Source organism: Arvicola amphibius, chromosome 10, assembly GCF_903992535.2.
Source record: "Arvicola amphibius chromosome 10, mArvAmp1.2, whole genome shotgun sequence".
Taxonomy (NCBI): Eukaryota; Metazoa; Chordata; class Mammalia; order Rodentia; family Cricetidae; genus Arvicola; species Arvicola amphibius.
The window spans coordinates 119319166-119335991 of record NC_052056.1 but is presented as its reverse complement, the minus strand read 5'-3'; the positions used below and the strand labels follow the sequence as shown (position 1 = coordinate 119335991).

Here is a 16826-nt window from a genome sequence, read left to right as displayed (position 1 = left end):
CTCGCTCTCAGGGAAACATCACCTGTCCACCAGCCCACACACCGAGGCACCACCTCATCAGAAGCCTGCGCACCCTGGCTGCTTTTGATGCCACCTGATTTACTGTCTAGCTCCCCACCACATGCCAGCGCTGTGACTGTAGGGTCTCACTGTCCCCTGAGGTCCCCACAGCCCCACCACATGCCAGCTCTGTGACCGTAGGGTCTCACTGTCCCCTGAGGTCCCTACAGCTCCACCACATGCTCAGTTGCTCAAGAAACAAATAAAGGTAAAGATCATGAAAGACTGGGCCCGTCCTTCCACCTTGCTCAAAAAATCACAACAGCTGTGAACATCACAAATGTCACTCAATCTGTAGGCACCAGTGAGCATTTGGTGATCTATATGAGCATCCCATAGACTGTAAAGGCCCCACCCACCTGGCCAACTTGTGACACGCATATACGGAGCTCTTGTCCTGCCCCCACCCTGCCAGCCCCACAGATAATGACTTCTCTTCAGCAAGTTTCTTGCAGTTGTGGCTGCAGAGACAAGTGGCAGAAGCTGAGATGGGGACAGTTGCCATGATACGCACTGTGGTAATTTAGCCTCGGAGCTTTGGCTCCTGTGGAATAATTTAATGATCTGCTGGGGAGGGAGAGAGGAGGACAGGGGTCATGTGGCTTCATGTGCCCACCTCCAAAAACTCATCTAAGTTCTCAGAGCCCATGGAGGTGCACGGCTCGGGGAAGAAGAATGAGGTTTTCCGCCAGGACCCTGAGAGGTGTGGAGGGGGTGCCCTCCTTATCATTTTTGTGGGAGGGAAACAACAGGTGAATTAGAAAAACTGTGGAGCCTGCATCTTCCTCACCCTGGGTCCATTCCTTCCCACCCAGCCTGGGATGTCTTTTCCTAAAGGGACAGTCTGTGGGAATCTTTGGCTGTGTCCTGCTTTCCCCTGTGATGGTCACCTACGTTATTAAATGGACAGAATTTGGGATCTCCTGGGAGACACTCTTTTGGATATGTCTGCAGGGCAGTCTCCAGAGAGACTTGACTGAGGTGGGAACACCCATCCTGTGTGGGCAGCAGCATCCCACAAGCTGGGGTCCTGCACATGGGTTGCCTTCCATCACCAGACTCCATCTACAGGGCCTGCCACATGATCAGAGCTGCCCAGAGCCATACTGGTTCCAGTCCATCATGATGCTCATTCCTGAGGAAGCTGAGGTAGGGACACACACCCACCCAAGGTCAAAACTGGCCAGAGACAGAGCTGGTATCCAAGCAGTTTGATCCTGTTTCCAGCCTTCGACCACACACACACACACACGCACACACGCACGCACACGCACACGCACACGCACACGCACACGCACACACACACACACACACACACACACACACCGAATCTTCACAAAGCAGGGACGGTGCACTGGCCCAGGATGCCAGAGGCAGGATTTGAACCTAGACTCGCCCTGTCTGATGTCTCCATCAAGGGGACATCCACAGAGCAAGTGTCTGGGTGTCTGTCACAACTGCCTGAGCTGTGAGGAACAAGGGAGGAGGAGGCTGTCCTCCTGATCTAAAGCCAACCCCAGTCTGAGGATGAGAGGGGACTTGCATTCCGCTGGGCCGGGATGTGATTCCCTCACTACATTCAGGTAATGCACAGAGCAGTGGTGTGGGAACGGCCTGATTTTGGTAACTGTACAAACTATGGTCATTAAAGACATCTTGTTTTGACAAGAAAGATCTCTTAAATAACTTAGGGGGGAGAATCAGCAACGAAGTTCACCCCAAGTAGTCTCAGTGGGTCAGAAAAACCAGCATACGTATGTAAGAACAGAGAACAGACCAAACATGAATCTTTACAGTATTCTTGTAACTTTTCTATTTCTGAACAACAACAACAACAACAACAACAACAACAACAACAGCATGCCACCCTGCCCTACAGCACTCAAATCCATCTCCAGTGACAGACCCAGGCACCTATAATCAAGTCTCCTTAAAGATTAAAAAAAGAAAAGAAAAAAAAAGTAACACTTGAGGCTGTGGCTGGGTCTTTCTCCTGTGCCAGGCAGACTCTGGCGGGCTCTGTAAGGTGCTCCATCCGGCACTGGGGGCTGGGATGGAATGCATGCTTTTCTTGAGCTTTCTCTCGTCAATGATCGTCCTACCCCTTGACGAAGGGCAGACACTTCTTCCCCTGGTGGGCACCTCACAGGGCACTTCCAAGGGGCTTCAGGAGATCTGACTTTCACACCAGTGACTCGAATGGTTAATTCCAAAAAGACGGGGCAGCAGGACCACAGGGCACCCATCTTCTCTTTGCTGTCTCTTTATCCTAAAGCAAGTATTTCTGGGTGCCCGAGATGCACCTCTATAACGTGTTAAGCACTGATGTAGAACTGAGGACATGGGGGCCCATCTACGGGAGGAAGCAGACACCTTTGGGGTGAGTGCCCTGAGGTGACGGTAGTGGGGGGGGGTGGGGGCAGAGAGAGGCTGAGTTAGGATAGGAAAACACAGGACCAGAGAAGTTGCCTGTGTCCCTGCTGCCACCTATAATGAGGGTGGACAGTGACAGCCGCAGTAGGCCTGTTTCCTGACTCTACACAGCCTCAGAAAGAGCAGCGTTTGCACTGGGGAATGGTTGAAAAGAAAAACCTCACAAGAACACTGTGTGCTGCAGGAGAAAGGTATGGTTTCCCGTCCCTTCATCCCAGTCAAAACTCCTGGCGAGAGCCACACCCCCTTCCCTCCCAGTCCCCAGTGCTTTTGAGCTGTGACTATTGTCACCATCTGCCCTTCACAGAAAAAGCCAGACAGTCTCTGCTCTGGATGAACCCTGCTACCCTTGGCTGTGCCTGGAGTTCTGAGAGTCAGCACCCCGGGGCTTCTGTGTGCTGTGGCTCTGTGTGTGTGATGCAGAGGGACTGAGAGTCAGCACCTGGTGTTCGTGATGAGGGCTATGGTAGACTCGATCTGTATGGTGTACAGAGGTGGACAGAGCTGGAGACGGAAGAAGGGAGGGAGGGAGGGAGGGAGGGAGGGAGGGAGGGAGGGAGGGAGGGAGCCAACACATGGCAGAAAGTGACCTTACTAGACTGAACTTAATTCTAAAGACCCAATAGTTTAAAAAGACTTTGAAACGACATTGTGTGGCCCATCTGTTTAGCGACAGAACACAATCCCTAAGATGCAACAGCCCATCAAAGAGTATTTGATTCTGCTTAGCCATACTTTGTATTTTTTTGGCCCAAATCTAATCTGGCTTTTCAATCCTGACTGTTTTTAGGGGTGCCCAGGGTAGACCTGGAGCCTCACAGGAGTGCTCTACGCTGAACTACGTCGCAGCATCTTACATTCTGAGGCAGACACCTAGGCTTTGCAGGCAGGCCTCGAGCTTGGGATCCCCCTGCCTCGGCCTTTCAAGTGGCTGGGATAATGGGCCTGTGCTGCTAGGATGGCTTCTTGGTTTTATGTATTTATTTATTTTGAGATAAGAGCTCACGGTTATAGCCTGGTTTTAGGTCACGTTTCCACGGCTGCTGACTGACTCTAAGGTTCAGGGCCTCAAACAGGCTTATCACTATCCTCACGGACTCAGGTTCCTCCCAGGCACAATGGCTTCCTTCTCCATATCACAACTTTGCCAAGTTCCTTTCCACTGCCCTCCCTCCCACTCCCCACCCCCACTACATAGTGTTCTTGTCTTCCCAGCTGTGAAGCAGAGGCAAACACGGACTAGCAGTAGAGAGAAAATAACTGAGAGACAGCTGTTTCAATGGCGGTGTTTCCTCCAGAGGACCTGGGGGCACCTGTGGGGCTGGTCTGTCACAATGACTACCAACACTACTGGCAAGTCTTGGGTGGGCACCCACTCATGCAGAATACTCCCTAGACACAGGACAAGCTGTTGTCCTCCATGTCAATCCCACCGCTAGTCATCCATTACCGTTCCCCAGCAAATCCTGCCACCAACCTCAACCTCATGTGTCCCACACCCTGGAGGATGCATGCAGCACCTCCTTCCTGGCACAATACCACCAACGGCTCTGGACATTCTGAGACCATAGCGCTCAGCTCTGTGGTACTGACAGTAAGGGAAAGCCTGCACCAGGCCCGACTGGAGCAGGTGAAACCCGGAGGGAGGGAGGCTCGGCCCCCACGGGGGATGTCTGAGAGAAGATGGGGTTTTGGTGAAGGGAAAAGACGACACATGGCCCTAGCGTCTGGTCTAGTGCTGTAAAAGATTTCAGCACTCTGCCTGGAGCACGGCCCCCACGGGTCCTCAACGCAAGGCAGAGCCTGCCTGCTTTCCTGTCACCACATCTGCCTTCTGGTGCTGCTGCTGACTTTTTTTTTTCTAAGCCTATAAACAAAACAAATCCAACGACCAAACAAACTGGGAATTTTCAACTGCTCGGGTAAAAGGCAGCGGATGCGAAGTGTTATTTATTCCCCTGCCTGGGCGCACAGCGCTCGGAGAGAAACACACACAGGATGCAATTCCTACCATGGAGGAAGAAGGCCTGTGAGGGATGGACAGGAAAGTGCACGCGTTCTCTCGAGCTTCACTTAAGCAGACAGAGAAGATGAACAGGCTGTTTGGTGAGCCGGCGGGACTCCCTCGCCATGATCACCTCCTTCCTAGGCTCCCTGATGCAGGGCTTCTGGTCACCCCGGTTTGACCGGCTTACAGCCCTGCAGCTGGAAGCTAGGAGTGGAAACTTTGCTAATTCAATCAATGAGCTCTGACAAGCCTAAATGGTTGTTTGGAAAGGGGCCTCTCTCATCTACCTCCCTCATTGCCCCAAACCTCAAATAACAATAAATTAAATAAAACATGAGATACAATCGGGGCCTTTTTGGCTGCTGTTTCTACTGGGAGTCAGAAACATGTAAATGAACCCTGCGTTTTCCCTCCTCCTCTGTGATGTTTGCTCTTCCTCCTCCCTGCCTCTCCTGGTGGGGTGGGGGCAGGGGGGTTGGGGTATTATTCAGCGCACTGCCATAGGTGTCTTCAGCCAATCGCAGGCGATGGCAGCCGCTTGCACCTTGCTGACAGCTGCTGTCAAAATACTCTCTCAACCAGCGGCTCGATAATAACTCGAAAATGAGATACAAATGAGTGATTCCTTGCGTGTGACTGCGCCGACGGTTCTGCAGTCCACGGGCCCTTGCTGTGGCCGGGGAACACTACAGGGCAGCTCTGGCCTCTGAAGGGAGGGTAGCTCAAACAAACAAAACACACAGAAAACGAAAAAAACCAGAAGCCAAATGGCTAGCCCTGGATGACTGTCTAAGGAAGATGCTCTGACCCCTGAAAGGGTCTTGAGAATTGGTCTTGACATGTGGCTGGAATTTTTCAGTGCATGCAGCCTGTGAGGTACTTTCTGTCCACTATGTGGGAGGCCATGTCTGGAACCCCAGGAAGAAAGAGGGCCCCACGGTTGCTTCCCAGTACGAGTACCACCCGCCTGCTTCCCCTGTCACCCATAGCCAGGCTGGCCTGTTTCTCCCTCATCCAGTGTCAGCCTCTCACAGTTCAGTAAGAAAGGCACAGACGAGCCCCTGGGAGGATCATGTGTGTAGTCAGTCCTTCCCCATGGGTCCCTGGGATGGTGGAGCTCACGGCTACAGGCAGCAGGTCCTTGGGGGCAGAACTGATGCCTCTTCCCCATGGCCAGGGCTGCTACAGCTGAGTCCCTCTGCTTGTCGTGGGACAGATGCATCGATGGTGCTTCTTTCCTGTTTAATAAACTGCTCTGTACTGACACGGCTGTCTGGCCATGTTAAAGGGAGTTACGGTGATGGGGAGGCTAGGATGGGGGGGGGGGAAGCTGTTAGAGAGAGCCTTACTTAAAGCAGTATTGTGCCAAGGCTTCAGGAAGGGGCATCCTTGAGGCCTGCACTAAAATCTCTTCCCTCTGCTCGCTTTCTCCTCCCTCAACAAGCTTTTATTCCCGGCCCGTGGTGGGAAAACATTTTGCTTCTTCCCCACATGTGTGACAGTGTGTGTTCCCCATCCGCTGCCTGTGCCACCCATCTACTTTAAACAGTAAACGCGGGCGAAGGCGGGATCAGCCTGTGGAGCTTGTCGTGTGAGCCGAGCCACCGTAGGAGGCTTTTAAGCGTACACTCGGAAGGACAAGAGGCTCTCAGCAGATACGAGCAGGGGAGATGCCGGTTTGGGGTTACGTCCATCAAACTCGCCCATGGAGCTAGGGGAGGAGTAGAGACTGGAACCTGGGCCCCAGGGCTTCCATTCTGGCACTTGACAGCTATGAGACCTCAGGCGAGTCACTTAACCCCTCTGCCTTGCCAGCTCCTCATCTGTGGAGCAAGGACATTAATGCCGACCCCCGCCGCAGAGGCAAGTAGGAAGAGAATGGGGAGGAGCCATGATGCAAGCAGACAGTTGCATGCGGCTGCTTTTGTGGCTTTTGCTCACTTTCCCACGCTCTTTAGAATAAGATTCACTTTAGAATGGGGAGAAAGCCTTTTAAGAGCTAAGCTTTGGCTTGTTGGCAGGCAATGATCCTTAAGGTGTTTAAGTTTCAACAGTGTGTGAAGGGCCAGGCAGAAACCGCAGTGGCCAGGATCACCCTGGCTACATTTATGGCGAGGGAATTCGAACAAGGGGTTGGCCCAGGAGTTCAAAGGTGAGCTATGAGAAGGTGCAGGCACTGGAGAGAGAAGGGGGCGCGGGTCTGACAGTCATCCATGCAACGCTCAGTCCCTCACCAGCAGCTCTTCCACTAGGACACCAACTGAGAGGAAGTGCTTTTCCCTGACTCCAAGCGTCATAGCAGTCCACAGGGAGGGCATCTGGGCCACCTGTAAGTGGACCACGCTTCTCCTGCTCAAAAGTCACTCTGCGTGTGAGTGAGCACCCTCCACACAGACTTCCTTTCCTTCACCGCTGGGAAGACTCTCCCTGCCCAGTATGGCTGAGGTCTCCCTGATGTCTTCAGCCCCTCTGCATGGAGATGGTCATAGGGAAAGGCAGGGAGGCGATGGAGAGAGGAGCCCATGTGCACCGGGCCACTCTGGGCACTGGAGCACTCTCCGGGAACGCCCTGCTCCACATCTGCCCCAGACAGTTCCCCGGAGGAGCCACACTGCACCTACGTCTGGGACTGGCCCTTGATGGGAACAGACAGACGACATCTAGTAGACGCAGTCTTTTTGGAAGAAAAGTAGCAAGCCCCAAAAGCTGGGCCTGGAAGGTAAGTGTTCTCAACTTGATCTAATAAGAAAAGGAGGTGAGCAGCAGGGTGTGGGGTGAGGGGCGGGAGACATGAAAGAAAGAAATTTCTGGAGGATGTCAGGAACCTGCATGTCTTCTGGCTGCAGCCTAGCATGGGCATTGTCGTGTATTTAATCACAATTCCCAAACTCCTTTGCTCCACAGCACCCCACAACGCCCTCAGAACCTCAGTGAGTTCTCATGGGATCCCTTAGATGCCCCCTAGTCTGCAGTGCCCCATCATAGCTGAGCCAGGCTCACAGTGGCACTCAGGGGTCCTGGGTACACAGTTTTAGAACCTCGGCATTAGTGCCAGCAACTACGTGAGTGGAGCTGTCTTCCTGTGTGCTGACGACCGCTGCATCCCCACAGGCCCACAGGCGTGGTCTGTGAGAGGCTGAAGGGGACGATGGCAGGGCCAAGACTCAGAAACTCTGCTCTGATATGCTCCAGGGATGCCCTGGGAGGCTGTGCAGGCTGGACACGGCACAGCTCTTGAGGCGGCCCCTCCCACAGCACTGTACTCATGGCCCTGCCCTGCTCTGTGACTTCTGTGGTGACCTCCTGGCCATTCCCCACTGTCAAGCACAAAGACCGACGACATGCCACAGAGCGCCAGAGGTGCCATCAGCAATTGACCAACGTTAATCGGAAAATTGCACCAAAATTAGAGGTAGCACAACCAACCACCACTGAGGCTGACAGCAAAAAAGATCTGCAGGCTTAAGTGGACCCAACATGTATGTTGTACAGAACATTCGCACTAAGGTGAAGGGCCAGTGTTCTGTCATGGACCCTGTCCAACCAGGACCAGCCAGGACAGTCCTTGCCCCTCTAAGAGCTGACTGCCCTGTGATGAACCTGGTGAGGGCCTGCCCTTTACAGAGGCCCACAGAGTATTGCTCACTTGAAAGCTCTGTGACATGGGAGGGGCCTGAAGATGCTTTGGGGACATCTCCCAAGCAGTTTGCCTCCCACTGCCTTTTGCACCCAGCATGCCAGGTGACAGACAAGCAGAGCCCTGTGCTGGTTTCAACAGTCACCTGCAAGCAAGACCAAGACCAAATAGAGTGAGGGCTGGAACAGCCACTGTGTGCAAAGCAAAGACAAGCCAACTGTCTCCTGTGGAGGGAGGAACCATCACCCAGGATGCCCCACCTCAGTCTGAGCTCTGTATCTTCCCTGGATAGAGTGCAAGGCTGCCTCCAGCAGCTGGCTCCGTCAGGGTGGCAGGTGAAAACACCCTTGTAGCAGGGGAACATCATTATCACTAGTGCCAATGGTGGCTGCTCACATGTCAGTGCTGCGCTCCTGCAGCCACAGCAGACATCGCTAATCAATTGCAATGCTTTCTGCAGAGCCCAGGCAGTCTCCACAATCCCCAACACAGGGTCCTAGGCAGCAATGACCAATGACTTTTGCTGCCTTGGAAGGCATAGCTCTCTGCCATAGCTGAGGCAACTGCACTGAGTTATTCAACCAACACAGGCCAAGATTGGATCGGTCAAGCAGTGGCCTGAGTTCCGCCTTCTTGGTGGTGCCCTGCTGACTCAGAAAATGACACTGGCTCCTGCCCAAGCTCACGGCCAACTTCTGATACCCGAGAAAGGAGATGCCAGATAAGCCCAAACTCCCCTCTTAGCAAGCGGCTTGGCCTGGTGGAGCAGCAGAGGAACCATCATTTGGTGTTGTCCTGAGTTCTGGGGTGTTCGGGGGGGCTTACCAGGAGAGGCAGGCTTAGAACTATGGCTACATGCACACCACAGACCCTATCCTACCTCCAGGGAGGGTACAGAGACACTCCCTGCCCCCATGGTGTTTGTTCCTTCACAGCACAGACATAAGGGTTGGTACTTCTGACTCTCCAGAACGCCATGTTAGTATCGATTAGCACAGATTTAAGCACTAAAGTTCATGCAGCATATGGCAGTTGGGGTAACTTCTCTCTCCCTGAGTCTTCCCCACTGGCTGTTGACCACGGAGGCAGATTTACTCCTGAGCAAAGATCAGACTGGCTGTGACTGACCTGGGCTTGAACCTTCTTGAGTCATAGCTGCTGCAAGACTCAGTAGTTTCTCATGTCTTTCCAAAAGAGAGCTGCCATAGATGCTACTTGCTTACTTCTGTGACAGGCAGCTCACTACTGCCATCTGTTACAGCTTGGGGTATTGACTTCCTAGTTGAAATTTGAGGTCATTTCACAGAGTTACATGCAGCTGGCCTTGAACATATTATACAAAGATGTGGGGGACAATGTGGCCCTATACCCTACTCTGCTGTGGGGCCATCAGATTGGAAGCTTCGGTTTCCCAGGGAGGCAGAGAAATCAAGGGGATCCCAGGCACAGAGTGGTTCAGGCCTGGCAGGGGCTGTGGTCAGGAGACACTGTCCAGTGTGCCCTGTCCCATGGCAGTAAGGATCAGAGACATAACAAATGTTTACGTCACAGCTAATGCTCACGGATTCACCAGGAATGCTCACCAAGAGCCCAAACCGATGCCAATACTGGACAGAAGAACCAAAAAGCTCAACTCTGGATTGTGGCCCTGGCTAAGGTTCTCTTTGATGCATATGGAGGCCAGGAAGTATGTGGAGGGACTGAGGGGCACTGCCAACCTCACTGGCTCCACTCCAGGTATAACCCACTACCCTGCTGGCCACATGGTGCTTCAGTCATTGTCCTAGTTTCCCTCTGTCCTGGCCCCCACCGCGTGTGCACCCCAGAGTGGCCAGCATCTCACATCAGAAGTGCTAGCTTGATACCAAGCCACAGGAACCTGAGTTACAGGGTACACAAAACTTCCTCATGGCCACTTGTGTGTGAGAGGCTATATTCTCCCCCAAAGGGCCTTAAATGGCCTTAACCAATAAGATCCAGAGACCTGATAGAAGTACAGAGAACCGTAACACCCATTGGGTGGGGAAAAACATTCCAGAATGTTCTGGGAGCATGTAGTAAGGTCTGCATGGATGAGCCAGGTTGGCAGGGCATCACCATCAGCCAGGTGGGCTAACTCAATGACGACGGGGACAAAGTCTCTACCTCAGCCAGGTATAATGGATTTCAGAGAACTGTGCCCAATGCAGGAAGCCTCACAGGAGAACATGGGGAGGAGGTGGAGACTGAGTGACAGCTACACATGAGTGGACACTGCACTGCCACGGGACCACAACAGAGACACTGTGATCATGGGATGCAGTTCCAAAATACACAGAATGATAGGGCCAATTAGGAAATTAATAAAAGAACTTTAGTTTAAGACCAGACAACCGGGGCTGGGGTGGCAAAGAGAGCTTGCTGCTTTTGCAGAGATGTTGTTCAGTTCCCAGCACCCACATGGCAGCTCACGATCATCTGCAACTCCCTCCAGGAGATCCAATGGCCTTTTCTGCACCCCCCCCCCCGATGAGACACTTACAATAGAAAAATCAGAGAAACTAAGCCAGAGTCTCACAAATGAGATGAGGCAGAAAAGGTAGGCGAGTCGTGGGTGCACTGGCCAGATGTGGGGTAGGGGTGTGTGTGTGTGTGTGTGTGAGCGCGCACGCGTGAGCGCGCGCAAGTACTCCTGCACTGGTGTTGAGTGCACCAAGACCAGAGTGCTCAGGAGCCTGCTCAGTTGTGGCACTTAAAGAGCCAGTAAGCATGTGCCCCACACACAATCTACACAACAGCTACGACCTGCAAAAGGCTGCACTGCCCCACAGTGAGATGCGCTACAGCACTGCCCCATGCACCTCAAAGCTAGCTGCCCTATACACTGCAGCACTGTCCTACAGAGATGCACTCAGCGCTATTCTATGCACCACAGCTCTACAGTGAGCGCACCACAGCACTGCCCCACACACTGCCCCACTACAGTGAGACACACCACAGCACTGCACCACGCACTGCCTCCTGGCAGAGCAGGATACAGCAATAAATAAACAAGCGATGGCTCACCTACCCAGCATGGATGCACCTTACAGCGGTATGGAGACCTCCCACAGACAAACATGGAAGCCCAGGAGTGGGAGTGGTACCTCACACAACATACGGGCAGAGGCACAGAAGTCAGTGGAGGGGCCACTATCGCTGGGGGGCAGCAGGACCAGGAACCATGTGGGAACCACACTGGCTAGGGTATGGATGTGTGGGCACCCACATCCATATGTGATCCACATGCACCTCTGCATCTGATTACCTCTGTCAACCTCCAGCATGTCACTGGACCCAACGTCTGTCTTCAGAACCTGCACTATTATTCTGACTTTCTTAGATCTCTGCAGGCGTCATCTGAGACAGAGAAGGAGCCGGCGTGAGGCCCATGTCAAGAGGACCGTGCACTATGACGCACAGATGGGCACAGGTGGGTCCGGCAGTGAGACCACTGGTCCAGGGTGTGGCATCTTTCCAGAGAGTCAGGGGAACCCCAAACCCCTCCTCTCATCCCACCCACTGTGTGCAGAGTGGCTCAAAGAGCTTGAAGCTTCTAGAAAACACTGGCAGGAATGGATGTGCAGCAGAGCCCCCAGCCCTGGGCAGGGGAGGGAGGCCACTGTCTGTCCTCAGCCTTCCCGCCACTGTCACGGTGACTGTCAGAAGAAATGAGCCCACAGGGACAGACTGAGCTGTCCACAAAGTCAGCACAACAGGTGTGCGGGGCTGAGGAGACCCAGGCGCGTAATTAAGGGCTCCGGACACCTGTTGTGAATTGCCCATTCACACCCTAGCAGGTGGCTCACACCTCTGAGGAGGAAATAGCAGGGGGAAAACAGTTGTGTTCTATCTGGAGCCAGAGCCTAGCCAATGGAGCCGACATCCCTGCCCTTCAGGGACAGTTCCAGGAGGACGGTGGGCTCTAAAGAGGGAGCTGACTGCACCACCACAGAGCTGTGTGACCTAGGCAAACCGTTAACCCTCTCTGTGCCTCCTAAGCTTCGATTTCACCAGCGTTCTAGAGTAAGCTTCTGTGCAGTAGGTCTACATACCCTGAGCATCTGAGTACCCGCTGGGCGCCAGGCTCCCATGCACACTGTGTGATTCCAGTGCCATCTGACCTTACAGTCTGGAGGGGTTTTGTTCAAGAAGAGGGTAACTGCATGGGCCGAGGTCAAAGGGGAGCTGGCAGGCAGGCTGGGAGAAACGAACAGACCAAGTGGGAGGGAGCCAGCCAAGGGCAAGCGGAAGGGCTCGGCCCACACAGCTGTAACTACAGAGGCACTGTGGGCCGATCTGTGCCCGGCACGGGGCACTGCAGATGAGACTCAGACACAAAGACGGTGGGTAACAAGCCCAGGCCACGCAGCTAGGGATGGTGGCACTGGGCGGGGTACTCAACAGCCACCCCAGGCTATGCCCTCTTTAGACTCTGACATGGCATCTGACAGTTCTAAGATACAGCAAATATCCATGTGATGGCCACTCAGAGGGGGAAGTTTGGGAGAGAGAGAGAGAGAGAGAGAGAGAGAGAGAGAGAGAGAGGGAGGGAGGGAGGGAGGGAGGGAGGGAGGGAGGGAGGGAGGGGGAGGAGGAGGAGGAGGAGGAGGAGGAGGAGGAGGAGGAGGAGGAAAGGGAAGTCAGAGGGGGCTATAGGGTCTCAAATCTGCCAGATGCTCAAACCCCAATGCCTGTTGGTGGGGATGAGGTGAGAGCAAGGGGCTGGGTAGGGGCTTCCTGGTAAGTGCTGTGTAAACAGAGTGGCAGTTGCTAGAGCAGTGTAGGACGCATGCTGATGGGTTTTCCTGTCCTCAGAACCAGGGCAGTAGGAACCTCACTACCATGCAGCTCACCACTCCAATGCCGGTCGCCCCGGGCCATATGTGGTCTGTCAGCGGCACCTCAGGCTGTGGGGGCCAAGGGACAGTGACACTGCAACAGCCAGGTCTCAGGAGCTCGGCAGACACAGGCCCTGCCTCTGTGCGGTGGCTCACATCCCAAGGGCTCTGCTCTAGGAGGGTGGCAGCACTAAGGACACTTTACAGAGGAAACTGAGCAGAGGGACGTGTCTGGGGCTCATGGGGAGTCAACAGCACCAAAGGCCAGGGACCTGAGTTCTACAGTGACTGGCTAGTGACTAGGGGAAGTCCTCAGGCTCTATAAGATGTCCCGTTAGCTATCTGGTCTGTAGCAACAGTGTGGTCCTTCCAGGAGGGAAGCAGACAGCTTGCAGGCCTGGGGACAGCTCCAGGTACATCCCGCAGCTTAAGGGAGGTCTGTCTTCCCCCAGATTGTCACCTGTGCCCATGGCTGGGGAGGAAAGTAAACTACCTAGACGTAAGGGGCAGAGAGGACAGTCAGGGAAGCAACTGCGGGCAGGAAAGGGACAGTTTTCTTTCTATACTCTGGAGAAGAAACTGCACAGGGGCTATGTGGAGGCCCAGCCGAGGCCGCGCCACCCAGGCCTTCTCGCCCACCTTGGAACCGTGACACTGGTCTTCCCAACCTCAGGCTGTGAAATCCAGTGATGCGAGGGGAGCCTCTGGCTCCTCTATGTGGTTCTGCTGGGCTTGCTCTCTATCTCCACCCTGAAGGGGGGAAAGCTGAGGCCTAAGGGGCACTGCAGTCACTCGGGAGGAGAGAAGGAGCCCTTGGGAAGCAGACAGTCTGGAGCACCCTCCAGGCCTTCTACAGCGGCGGTTCTCACCCCGCAGGTCTCGACCCCTGGGGTGTGTGTCAAACAACCCTTTCACAGGGGTCGCGCATCAGATCCCCTGCATATCAGATACTTACTTACATTACGATTCACTAACAGTAGCAAAATTACAGTTATGAAGTAGCAATGAAATAACTGACAGGTTGGAGGAACTGTATTTGAGGGTCGCAGCATGAGGAAGGTTGAGAACCACTGCTCTACAAGGGTTGAGGGAACTGAGCACATGGGTCCCTCAGGCATCCGTGCGGTCTGACGGCAGAGAGAATGGCAGTGTGGGAGGCAAGTACCCAGGGAAAGGAGAGACAGTGAAAAAAGCTACAGAAAACCTCCGAGGGTTCTGCACTGTGGGTAAAGACACAGGCTCTGCCTGAAGCCAGGCCCTGGGTTCAAATCACATTCCTGCTGTTCTGGTGTTGCTGAACCACAGTCAATACTGGACACTCACTGCGACTGCGGCCTCTGGGTAACCTCACAGAACCTCTAGCAGCCCCAGGTGGGAAGCCACCTAGTACAGGAGGGAACTGAGGCAGCTGGAGACACTGGACACGTGAGTGAGTGGCTTGGATCTGGGCTTGGGAGCAGTTTCTCCCTGGAAAATGGATGCTGTTATAATGACTGCAGACTGTAGCAACAGGGGATCCTGATAACTGGAAATGTTCAGCCCAGCGCCTGGTGTCTGACTCTAGTAACAATCATTACATGTTATGACAGCGCAGTTATTATACACACACCACCGGCATCAGCATAGTTATTACATGACAGGAACTGAGGCCCAGAACATGGACACCAGAGAGAACACCACTGTCTTCACTCACTGATGGGTCAGTCTGAAGGTGACTCCTCAAACACTCCTGATGAGGTTCCTGCGGGTATGGGGCCCCACAGTGCCTCCTTCCTGCTCAGGTAGTGTGGGAACTGATAGAGCCCAGTAGGCAGTTGGATCTCCAGAAAGGGTCCAGTGAATGCCGTCCTGCCTTAGCAGGTGGTGATAAGACCTGCCCCACAGGCCCTGTGTTCTCACATGTCTCTTCCCTGGCCCTCCTGATACAGCTGCGTTCCCTGGCATCTAGCACACTGCCTCATACAAACCACACATCTCACCACACAGTATATCCCCACCAAGACAACGTGGGGGTGACAAATTCTCCTAAACCGGGGAGAACAGATTCCAAAGACCAAGTTCTGGGTCAGTGCCCTGAAAGCCATATGCTGGCCCAGATGTGCGGCCTTGAGTAGACCATGCCTCGAGTTTCCTTTGGGCATAGCAGAAGTCCTCACGCGCCCAAGGCTGCAAGCACCAAGCAGATCCAGCGTGGCAGGTACCAGGCATAGAGCCCAGCACACAGGCATGTGCCTGGAATGTGGGTTGTGATTTTGATCATATCCACCAGGAAAAGTCCCCCCAAACCCTGCCTGACATAGCAGGTCAACCAGTTCTTCCAAATCCTGAAGCCTCCCCTTAGTTAGTGACCTTTTGCTGGCCGGTGGCTTTGTCTCTAATCAGGCCTGAGGTGCAAGCCTTGCATCCCTGGGAAGGCTCACAGTGACCCCTGCTGTCCACCACTGCAATTGGCCTCAAACCTCAGTCTGCTGGGAGGCTAACAAAAGCAAGGCAGGGCCTGTCCTAGAGGGAGAGTTCCAGCTTCAGGGTTCATGACCACTCAGAGAGAACAATGGCCAACAGAAGAGACGCCACATGTAAGTACATTTGGCAGACACTAATTCCCTGCCGACTAAATAGACGTATAATATGCAGATCAAACAAAGCTCCTTCTCTTGCCTCGCCATCTTTTGTTCCCCTGGATAAATGTCATCCCCAGTACACTGTAGAACCGAGTGACAGTGTCATCTCTGAGGGATGTGGCTCCCGATTAACACGCACGGGTTTTAGCATTCCTTTTGATGCGGCAGCGGTGAGACAGGACTCTTTTTAGGAGCAGAGTCACGGCAGGCAAGCACCGAGCCAATGCTCTCACTCTCCTTTTGGCTGATGCGCTGGATGTGGGCATGTGAAAAATGCCCCCTTGCCCCCAACTGTGACCTGTCTCACCAGGCACCCTGGCTCAGACTCGGAGGGGAAGGCCTGCTGCATCAATTCAGCTGACCGCGGCTGTGCACGCCCCCACCCCAGGGGACGGGGAAGAACACAGAGAGAAGGGAAGGGTTTTGAAGCTGATTCCCCAAACAGCATCCCACTCTCTTAACCTCACAGCAAGAGTACAGACGCCAGTCTCACAAAGATAAATCCTTCTCCGCACTCATTCTGCAGGCACTGTGCCTCGCAGGACGCTGACAGGTCATCCTACCAGACACACCACCTGAGAGAGTGACAAGCAGGGGCCGAGTGCTGCTGACGTGCTCCTCCCTGGGCTTCTGCAGCAGTGGCAGAGGAGAGGGGACTCAAGGCCCCTAAGTACTCTAGGGCCCCAGCTGAGCCTCAGCAATCTGCATGGAGGGGTGAACTCACCCAACCGATGTTCTGAGGGCACACAGCACTCCCCTCTCATGGGATCACAGGAATGTCTCCTTCAACTGCGGCTCAGTGCAGAGCCATCTAAGCAACAACTTTCCCATCAAAATGCTCTACTGTGCATGGGTGGGGTGGCCAGCCCAAGGCCTGTGTGTGTTGTTTTTAAACAGTCCATACGTCTTTCTGGGTTCCCCTGTAAGAATTCTGACTGAAGCGGGGGCAGACAGATGGCTTGGTGTTTAAGAGCACTGTTTATTCTTCCAGAGGACCAGGGTTCTTTTCTAGTGCCCACATGGCAGCTCACACCCATCTGTAACTCCAGTTCCAGGGGATCTGCTGCCCTCCTCGGGCCTTTAGGACGCTATACGTACAGGGGATCTGCTGCCCCCTCTGGCCTTTAAGACGCTATTCATACATGGGGTCTGCTGCCCCCTCTGGCCTTTAGGACACTATATGTACAGGGGATCTGATGCCCCCTCTG

At 53.9% G+C, this 16826-nt stretch overlaps 1 protein-coding gene across 1 annotated transcript in view; it reads right to left on the bottom strand.

The window, feature by feature from the left end:
* Window positions 1–16826, bottom strand: part of Rbm19 (RNA binding motif protein 19) — an 82271-nt gene that overhangs the window by 37362 nt on the left and 28083 nt on the right. The gene's annotated exons all lie outside the window — the stretch shown is intronic.